Source organism: Myotis davidii, unplaced genomic scaffold, assembly GCF_000327345.1.
Source record: "Myotis davidii unplaced genomic scaffold, ASM32734v1 scaffold273, whole genome shotgun sequence".
Classification (NCBI taxonomy): domain Eukaryota; kingdom Metazoa; phylum Chordata; class Mammalia; order Chiroptera; family Vespertilionidae; genus Myotis; species Myotis davidii.
The window spans coordinates 723389-733773 of record NW_006286263.1 but is presented as its reverse complement, the minus strand read 5'-3'; the positions used below and the strand labels follow the sequence as shown (position 1 = coordinate 733773).

At 36.1% G+C, this 10385-nt stretch overlaps 1 long non-coding RNA gene across 1 annotated transcript in view; it reads left to right on the top strand.

The window, feature by feature from the left end:
* LOC107182123 overlaps positions 1 to 9925 on the top strand; it is a 15662-nt gene extending 5737 nt beyond the window's left edge. Inside the window, exon 3 of the long non-coding RNA XR_001512848.1 lies at positions 9860 to 9925. This is a non-coding gene — a long non-coding RNA (uncharacterized LOC107182123). The remainder of the gene's footprint in view (positions 1 to 9859) is intronic.
* Positions 9926 to 10385: the final 460 nt, after the last annotated feature.

Below are 10385 nucleotides of genomic sequence, written 5' to 3'. Positions count from 1 at the left end.
GGAATCAAGTCAACGATTTGAAAAGCGAAGAAGCAAAAAACACCCAACCGGAAAAGGAAAATGAAAAAAGAATCCAAAAATACAAAGATAGTGTAAGGAGCCTCTCGGACAGCTTCAAGCGTACCAACATCAGAATTATAGGGGTGCCAGAAGATGAGAGAGAGCAAGATATTGAAAACCTATTTGAAGAAATAATGACAGAAAACTTCCCCTACCTGGTGAAAGAAATAGACTTACAAGTCCAGGAAGCGCAGAGAACCCCAAACAAAAGAAATCCAAAGAGGTCCACACCAAGACACATCATAATTAAAATGCCAAGAGCAAAAGACAAAGAGAGAATCCTAAAGCAGCAAAAGAGAATCAGTTAGTTGCCTACAAGGGAGTACCCATAGGATTATCAGCTGATTTCTCAACAGAAACTATGCAGGCCAGAAGGGAATGGCAAGAAGTATTCAAAGTGATGAATAGCAAGAACCTATAACCAAGATTACTTTACCCAGCAAAGCTATCATTCAGAATTGAAGGTCAGATAAAGAGCTCCGCAAGATAAGAAAAAGCTAAAGGAGTTCATCACCACCAAACCAGTATTATATGAAATGCTGAAAGGTATCCTTTAAGAAGAGGAAGAAGAAGAAAAAGGTAAAGTTAAAAATTATGAACAACAAATACATATCTAGCAACAAGTGAATCTAAAAATCAAGTGAATAAAAAAAAAATCTGTTCAACTGGGTAAACCGGTGAATATAATAGAATCAGGAGCATAGAAAGGGAGTGAACTGACAATTCTCAGGGGGAAAGGGTTGTGGGGGTGTGGGAAGAGACTGGACAGAAATCGTACACCTATGGATGAGGACAGTGGTGGGGGAGGAGTAAGGGCAGTGGGTGGGGTAGGAACCGGGTGGAGGGGAGCTATGGGGGAAAAAAAGAGGAACAACTGTAATAATCTGAACAATAAAGATTTATTAAAAAAATAAAATAAAATAAAAAAGTTTTGTGAATGGAGGAATAATGTATGTAAAACCATATTTGGGAATTACATAATGAGTGAACCAAAATAACATGAATCCATCAGAAAACATTACAACAAAAGGAAAGAAATAATTTACCTAAACATGTAGGTAACAAAGATATTTTTAAAAGTTACTCATTTTGTTTTAACGAATATTATTAAAATGTCACTCTCTCAAGGTACTGAGAAGCAGGTCAGGAATACTTAATAAAATTTAGAAACATGTTTTATTTTTTAAAGAAGACAAAATGTTATAACTTAATATGCAATGAAAGTAAAAAATGACAATGTAAATGAAGTCAAAACAAAGAGTAAAAATAAAATGCTATAATTCACTAGAATAATTACAACACAATTTAATAAATTAAGATATTAATGAAATGACAAATATTTTTTTTAATTAAAAAATTTAATCCTCACCTGAAGATATGTTTTTTATTGACTTTTAGAAAGAGAAGATGGGAAAGAGGAGAGAGAGAGAGAGAGAGAGAGAGAGAGCGAGAGAGAGAGAGAGACATGAATGTGAGAAACATCAATCTGTTGCCTCCCATATGGGTTCTGACCAGTGATCAAACCTGCAACCTTTTGGTCTATAGGATGACTCTCTAATCAACTGAGCAAACTGGCCAGGGTGACAAATAAATTTTTAGGAATTCATCAAATTAGGAAAAGCAAAAAGAGATGAAAACAAAGAATAAAAATCAGACTAAGTAGAGAGAAAAAGGAACCAAGTTGAGAAATAGTCATATATTGTAAGATTCTGAAAGAAAAGGAAAACAAAAAACAAAACACAAAGTAGAAACAATATCCAAGAGATTTAGAAAGAAAAAACTAATGAGCAACACATAGATTTAATAATATCTACGTATATAAAAACCCTGGATGGTGTAACATCATGACCAGTCTGGCGATCAAGTAGAAGGAAATCAGTCCTGCAGGGGTTTTCTTGGAAATGACTGCACCTTCCCATGAGCTGTTTCCTAGAGCTGTTTCTGGTGAGGTGGGGGTTTGAGGCAGAAACCCATCCTCGGAGCATGGAGGTATATCTTTATAAAGTGTGCCACGCCAGCATGGCCAAGGGTGAACCTGAGTGGGGGCGGCTGAAAGGCTTAGCAAAGACAGATAAGAGAATGAAAGCTAGGTCTCGGTGGGATGCTGCTTCTCTGAGAGACCACGCCCACAGCTGTGTCTTTAGTTTATAGCAGATGCCACGAGGCAAAGTAAGGTCATGACCAGGATGTTTACAACATTCTCCTGGGTTTCAATCCTACTCAACTACATGCACCTGAACTCTATCAAGCCTACATCACTCAAGCACGTGGGGCCACGTGTTTGGACCATAGGTTCAAGCTTACAACTATAGCGATTGGCTATAATTTTGCTGGGAGGGCCCTGCCATCCAAGCTGGGACTTGCACGTGGCAATGAGAGGACTGTGCCCTCTCATCAGTCCAAGCCTTGAACCTGTCCAAAACACTGTAGTGGCTCCCCACAATAAAGTTTTAATCTACTTATATAAAAACCCTGGGTGTAACATCACGGCCAAATGCACCTCCAACCAGAAGGGAATCAGTCCTGCAGCCCTAGTCCTACCTGAACCCGTTTTTGCACATGGTCAGTTATATGTTGTTTTCTCTCGAGTTTGAAGAGCATGTGATGTTACAGTTAAAGTTCCAAGTACTTCATCACAAGGAAAATTAGTCAAACACTCTAAAAGTGTTTTCACTTTTTTTAAAAATATATTTTATTGATTTTTTACAGAGAGGAAGGGAGAGGGATAGAGAGCTAGAAACATTGATGAGAGAGAAACATCAACCAGCTGCCTCCTGCACACTCCCCACTGGGGACCCGCCCGCAACCAAGGTACATGCCCTTCATATACATTTTACTAATTTCCTTTCATCTCTTTCACTTCTTCACTTCTATTATAGAGAAAGGGCAAATAGCAATATTAAAATATCGCCGCTAATTAATTCCCTTTAAAAATATATATATTTTATTGATTTTTTACAGAGAGGAAGGGAAAGGGATAGAGAGTTAGAAACATCGATGAGAGAGAAACATCGATCAGCTGCCTCCTGCACACTCCCCACTGGGGATGTGCCTGCAACCAAGGTACATGCCCTTGACCGGAATCGAACCTGGGACCTTTCAGTCCGCAGGCCGACGTTCTATCCACTGAGCCAAACCGGTTAGGGCAATTAATTCCCTTTAAATGTGCACAAACTTCATGCACTAGGCTACTAGTATAAGAAATAATAAAAATAATTGAAGTGATGTATGATTTAAAAGGGAAAGAAAATTTTAAAAATCAGTAATAAGAAAATTATATAGTAAAATAAGTAAAGTAAAAAAAAAAGTAAAAGAGTGAGTAAAGTTTTATTGGAAAAAGGTCCTATTTATTCTTTCCATATTGTCTATGTCTGCTGTCTGCTTTCATCCTACAAAGCTAGATTGGAGTAGCTGCTACAAGGATCATATGATCTATGATGCCTTAATATTTTCTACCTGGTTGTTTAAAAAAAATGTTTGCAACTTATGACATATTTCAAATCATACTTGATTAATAGTAGCCTTTTATCATTATTTTTATCTTTTTTTTCAATTAAAGTTTGCATTCAATATGATTCTGTATTAATTTCAGATGTATACAGCTATAATGTTTAGAAATCATGTACTTTACAGAGTGGTCACCCCAAAGTTTCAAGTACTCAGCAGGCCCCATATATAGTTATTACAACATTATTGACTATATTCCCTGTAATTTACATCCCTATGACTATTCTGTAACTACCAATTTGTACTTTAAAAAAAATTTACTGATTTCAGAGAGGAAGAGAGAGGAAGAAACATAAATGATGAGAGAGAAGCATTGATCGGCTGCCTCCTGCACACCCCCTATTGGGGATCAAGCCTACAACCCGGGCAGGTGCTCTTGACCCGAATCCACCTAGGTAGGTCCTTTATTTCCAGAGGCTGACACTCTATTCACTGAGCCAAACCAGCTAGGGCCCAATTTTTACTTTTTAATCCCTTCACTTTTTTTCACCCAGTTCCTCAACCATCCTCTTCTGACAACTATCAGTCTGGTGTCTATATCTATGAGCCTGTTTCTAATTTGTTTCCTTATTTATTTTGTTCTTTAGGTTCCACATATAAGTGCAATAATGACATTTAATTATTTCTTTCCAATGTAGATGCAATTTATTTTTTCTTCTTGTCTGATCTCCGTGGCTAAGACATCCTGTACTATGGTGATAAGAATGATAAAAGCAAACATCAATGTCTGTTCCTTAGAAATGTTTTTAGTTTTTCTTATTGAGCATGATGTCGGCTGTGGGTTTGTCATAAATGGCCTTTATTACGTTGCAATATGACCCCTCTATTCCCATTTTGCTGTTTTTTATCATAAGTTGGTGGTAGATATTGTTAAATGCTACTCTGCATCTCTGACCATATGATCATATGATTACCCTTTACTGTATTTTATTTGCATTATGTATCATGTTAATTGACTTTATGCCAACTTTGCACCCCAGAAATAAAGCCACTTGATCCTGGTTTATGATCTGTTTAATGTATTGCTGGATTTCATTTTGCTAATATTTTGTTGAGAGTTTTTGTATCTGTGTTTATCATAGATATTTGTTTATAAATTTCTTTCATTTTAGTGTCTCTGATTTTAGAACTGGGATAATGCTGACCTTATAACATGATCATGGAAGTTTTTTCCTGTTCTTGGATTTCTTGGAGTAGTTTGAGAAGGATAGGATAGGTATGAGTTGTTATTTGAGCATTGGGTAAGGTCAAGCAGTCCAAGACTTTTGTTTAGCTAAGAGATTTTTTTTTATTATTGCTTCAACTTCAGTAGCTGTAAGCAGTCTGTTCAGATTTTCTGTTTCTTCTTGAGTCAGGTTGGGTTATTAATATTTCTAAAAATTTATCTATTTCTTCCAGATTGTCCAATTTGTTGGCATATAGTTGTTCTTAATATTTTTTATATTCCTTTGTATTTCTGTGGTGTCAGCTGTTACTTATTTTATTTATTTACATCTTCTCTCTTTTTTTTTTAATATATTTTATTGATTTTTTACAGAGAGGAAGGGAGAGAGAGAGAGAGTTAGAAACATCGATCAGCTGCCTCCTGCACACCCACTACTGGGGATGTGCCCCGCAACCCAAGTACATGCCCCTGACCGGAATCGAACCTGGGACCTTTCAGTCTGCAAGCCGACGCTCTATCCACTGAGCCAAACCGGTTTCGGCCTCTCTTTGTTTCTTGATGAGTCTGGTTAAAGGTTTATCATCTTAATTATCTTTTCAAATAACTAGCTCTTGTTTTCTTTGGTCTTTGTATTGTTGTTGTTGTTTGTTTGTTTTTTTAGACCTCACTTCATTTATTTCTACTCTGGTTATTATTTTTTCCCTTCTGCTCACTTTAGGTTTTATTTGTTGTTCTCTTCCCTGTTTCTTAAAGTGTAAAGTTAGATTGTTTATTTGAGATTTTTCTTGCTTCTTGATATAAGCCTCTATTGGTAGGAATTTCCCTCTTAGTGATATTTTGTGTTGTTATTATTTTATTTTCACTTGTCTCAAGGTAACTTTTGTTTTTTTTTCTTTATTGTATTGTTCACCCATTCATTGTTTAGTTATATGTTATTATGTTATTTAGCCTTAAAGTGTTTGTGTATTTTTAATTTTTTTCTTGTAATTGATTTCTAGTTTCATACTATTGTGGTAGAAGAAGATTCTTGATATGATTTTAGTCCTTTTTAATTTATTGGGATAGCTTTATGTTCTAATATTTGGTCTATCTTAGAGAATGTTTCATGTTGCACTTGAAAAAAAGATATATTCTGCTGCTTTGGGTAAAATGGTGTGAAAATATCAATTAAATTTATCTGATCTAGTGTGTCATTAGAGGCTGCTGTTTCCTTGTTGATTTTTTGTCTGAAGATCTATCCATTGACGTCATTGGATTTTACAACTTCTTATTGTGACTATATTACTGTTAATTTCTCCTTATGTCCATTAAGATTTGTAAAAGTAGGTGCTCCTATGTTCAGTGCATAAATGATTACGAGTTATATCCTCTTGCTGGATTGATCTATTTATCATATGTAATGTCCATATTTGGCTCTTATTATAGTCTTTGATAACTATTTTGTCTGATATAAGTATTACTACCCCAGCTTTTCCTTTGCTGCCATTTGCATAAAATATCTTTTTTGAATTCTTTTACTTTCAGTCTGTGTGTATCTTGCATTCTGAATAGATAGTATAGTATATATATAATACATATATATACTAGTATATATATAGATAGTATATATATATGAGTCTTGTTTTTTTATTTGTTTTGTTGTTTGTTTGTTTTTAATCCATTCAGCTACACTGTGTATTTTGATTAGAGCAGTGGTTCTCAACCCTTCCTAATGCCACGACCCGTTAATACAGGTCCTCATATTGTGGTGACCCCAACCATAAAATTATTTTCGTTGCTACTTCATAACTGTAATTTTGCTACTGTTATGAATCATAATGTAAATATCTGATATGCAGGATGTATTTTCATTGTTACAAATTGAACATAATTAAAGCATAGTGATTAATCACAAAAACAATATGTAATTATATATGTGTTTTCTGATGGTCTTAGACAACCCCTGTGAAAGGGTTGTTCGACCCCCAGAAGGGGTCACTACCCACAGGTTGAGAACCGATGGACTAGAGTATTTAAGCCATTTACATTCAAAATGATTATTAATAGTAACAGTAAAACTTCAGTTATCAAACTTCTCCATACTCAAATAATTTGTTGACCAAGTTATTCATTGGGAAAAAAAAATGTTTCAGTTGTCAAACAAAAATTCAATTCTCAAACCAGGTATTATGCTATGGCAAATTCAGGTATTAAGCTGATATCTATATGACCAGTCATGCATCTCTCAGGTAACAAAGGAGAGAATATGGGAGTATGAGTCAGTTTACCACTAATTGTTAGCATCTCAGAAAATTGTGCTGTGAACATTTTCATGTGTTTTTTTGCTGCTTATATTATTATTAAATATGAACAATAAATCACCATGGGTACTAAGAAGATTAGTGATCGCAGCAAACTGAAAAGGAAATTTGTGAGAACAATGACAGAGGTTAAAAAATAATTGCAAAATATGATAGTGGTGCTTCAGTGTCTTATTTGGCTACCGAGTATGGCATTGCAAAATTGACGATTAACACAATTTTAAAACATAAAGAGGCCATCAAGAATGCTGATGTTGCCGAAACCGGTTTGGCTCAGTGGATAGAGCGTCGGCCTGCGGACTGAAGGGTCCCGGGTTCGATTCTGGTCAAGGGCATGTACCTTGGTTGCGGGCATATCCCCAGTGGGAGATGTGCAGGAGGCAGCTGATCGATGTTTCTCTCTCATCGATAGTTCTAACTCTCTATCTCTCTCCCTTCCTCTCTGTAAAAAATCAATAAAATATATTTTAAAAAAAGAATGCTGAGAGTGTGAAAGTGCTCACAAAACAACCACAGACAACTGAAGAGGTAGAAAAATTATTGTTGATTTGGGTAAATGAAAAGCTTGTAGCTGGTGACAGCATTTAGAAGCAATGATATGGAAAAAGCGAAGATGCTGCTGAAAGACATTCCTTGAATGAGTCCTGAAAGTGGTTAGTTTAAGGCTAGCAGGGGGTTGTTAAATAAATTTAAGAAAAGAAGTGTAGTGAGGCATGGGGAGGCTGCCAGTTCTAACAAAGCAGCTGTGAAAATTTTGTGACAGAATTTCAAGAATATGTAGAGGCCGAAGGATTTGTTCCCAAGAAGTGTTCAATTGTGATGAGACAGGCCTCTTCTGGAATAAAATGCCAAAGAGGGCCTACATCACACAGGAGGAGAAGTCAGTGCCAGGACGCAAGCCAATGGAGGACAGGCTGACGTCATTGTTGTGTGGGAATGCGAGTGGGGACTTTAAATCGGAGCCTCTACTCATCTACCATTCTCAAAACCTGCAAGTTTTCAAAAACAATAATGTCATGCAGAACAAATTCAATAAGATGAGGAGGGCTAATGGCAAAGCTTGAGTAACCACACAATTTTTTATTCAGTAGATTCATGGAATGTTTGTTCCAAGTGTGAAGAAACACCTCCAGGAAAAACAACAGCCACTCCGAGCACTTCTTGTGAAGGACAGTGCTCCTGGTCACCTTCCAGGTTTGAAGGCTTCTTTGGTGGAGGAGGACAGCTGCATCACTGATAGGTTTTGGCCTCCAACACCCCTCCTCTCTTCCAGCCCAGGGACTGACAGGTCATTTCTAATTTTAAGAAACTCTACACAAAGGCACTGTTTCAGAGGTGTTTTGAGGTGACCTCTGAAACTACTTTAACCCTCAGTGAGTTCCAGAGGGAACCTTTTAATATCCTCACTTTCCTGAGTCTCTTATGCAGTGCATGGGGGAAAGTGCCTCCCAGGACTATGCAACCAGCCTGTAAGAAATTGGGTCCTGAGTCTGTTGCTCTAAGAGACTTTGAGGGCTTTGAGGATGAGCCTGTGACTGTTGTGCAGGTTATTGTGTCTCTGGGCGAGTCCATGGCTTGGAGGTAGATGATGATGATGTGGAGGAGTTGGTGGAGGACCACAGTGCTGAGCTGACCACAGAGGAACACCATGACCTTCAGAGGGAGCAGCCACAGGTGGTATCTGAGGAGCTCTCTTCAGAAAAAGAAGAGGGAAGGGAAGATATTACTATTTCACTAATCAAGGAAATGCTTGGGGAATGGGGAGAAATGGAAAGTTTTATTAAGAAATATCACCCTGTCAAAGAAGTAGCAAACCGTGCAATAAACTTGTTCAATGGCAATACAGTGTCTCACTTCAGGAAAGTGTTAAAACATGGGAAAAAACAAACATCTTTAGATAGACTTTTAGTGAAAAAGAGGCCAAGTGTACTTAAAGCAAATTCTAGTGCAGCAAGAAGGCAAAGGAAAGAAAGAAACCAAGAACAGCTACCTGATAACTTTCTTCTATCTCTCCTCTTCATCTTCAGTCATCAATACCTCTCAACATTAAAGGTAAGTTTTAGTGCTTGCATAAATGTTCATTTTTTTACCATACATTTCATTTCATTTTTAAAAAATTTTTCATTTACATTTCATGCCCTGTTTTTACATACCCTGTTTTTAATGTGTTTACTTATAAATTAAACAGTACATTAGACATTACTGTATATAAAAAAAGGGTTAAAACAGTGAATCATTTGGGGGTCTGGAATAGAATACTTCAATTTCCATTATTTCTAATGGGGAAAAATGATTTGGTTTTTGAAAAAAAAATCACTTCTCCAAAAGTCTTCTGGAATGAATTAAGTTTGACAATCAAGGTTCCACTGTGCATGTTTATTTCCATTTTATTTTTTTAACTATGTACTTCTTTAAAAAAATAAAACCTTTAACATTTCTTGTAATACTATTTTTGCTTGTTTGATTTTGTCTGGGAAGCTCTTTATTTCACCTTAAATTTTAAATTACAGACTTGCTGAGTAGAGTAGTCTTGATTGTAGGCTCTTGTTTTTCTTCATTTTGTGTATTTCTGCCAATCCTTTTTGGCTTGTAAAGTTTTGTTGAGAAATCAACTGACCATCTTATGGGAGCTCCATTGTAGGTAATTAACATCTTTCTCTTGCTGCTCTTAAGAGTCTCTCTCTGTCTTTGACCTTCACCATTTTAATTATGATGTGTCTTGGTGTGGATCTCTTTTGGTTCGTCTTTATTTGGACTCTCTGTGCTTCCTTGACAGGTATGTTTTTTCCTTCACCAAGTTAGGAAATAGTTTAATCATTTTTACAAGTAGGTTCCCCATCCCTTGCTCTCTTACTTCTTCTGTCGCCCTTATGATGCAGATGTTGTTACACTTGAAGTTGTCCCAGAGATTCCTTAGACTTTCTTCATTTATTTGTTTTTTTCTTTTGCTGCTTTGCTTTTTTTTTTCTGTTATATTCCTATCATATCACTGATTCAATCCTCTATTTCATCTAAACCTTCTGTTGATTTCTTCTAGAGTATTCTTCATTTCAGATATTGTATTCTTTATTTATTACTAATTATATTTTATTGTTTCTATGTCCTTTTTAATGCTTACTGTCTCTTTGTTTAAGTTATCACTGAGTTCATTCATTTTTCTCAAGTTCTTTGAGCATCCTTATAACCATTTGAACTCTGCATTTGGTTGCTGGCTTGCCTCCATTTCATTTAGTTCTTTTTTTTCTGGAGATTTCTCTTATTCTTTTACTTAAAGCATATTGATTTATCCTTCATTTGGTCTGCCTTTCTGTGTTTGTCTCTGTGTATTAGGTAGATCCTCTATGTCTCCTAAT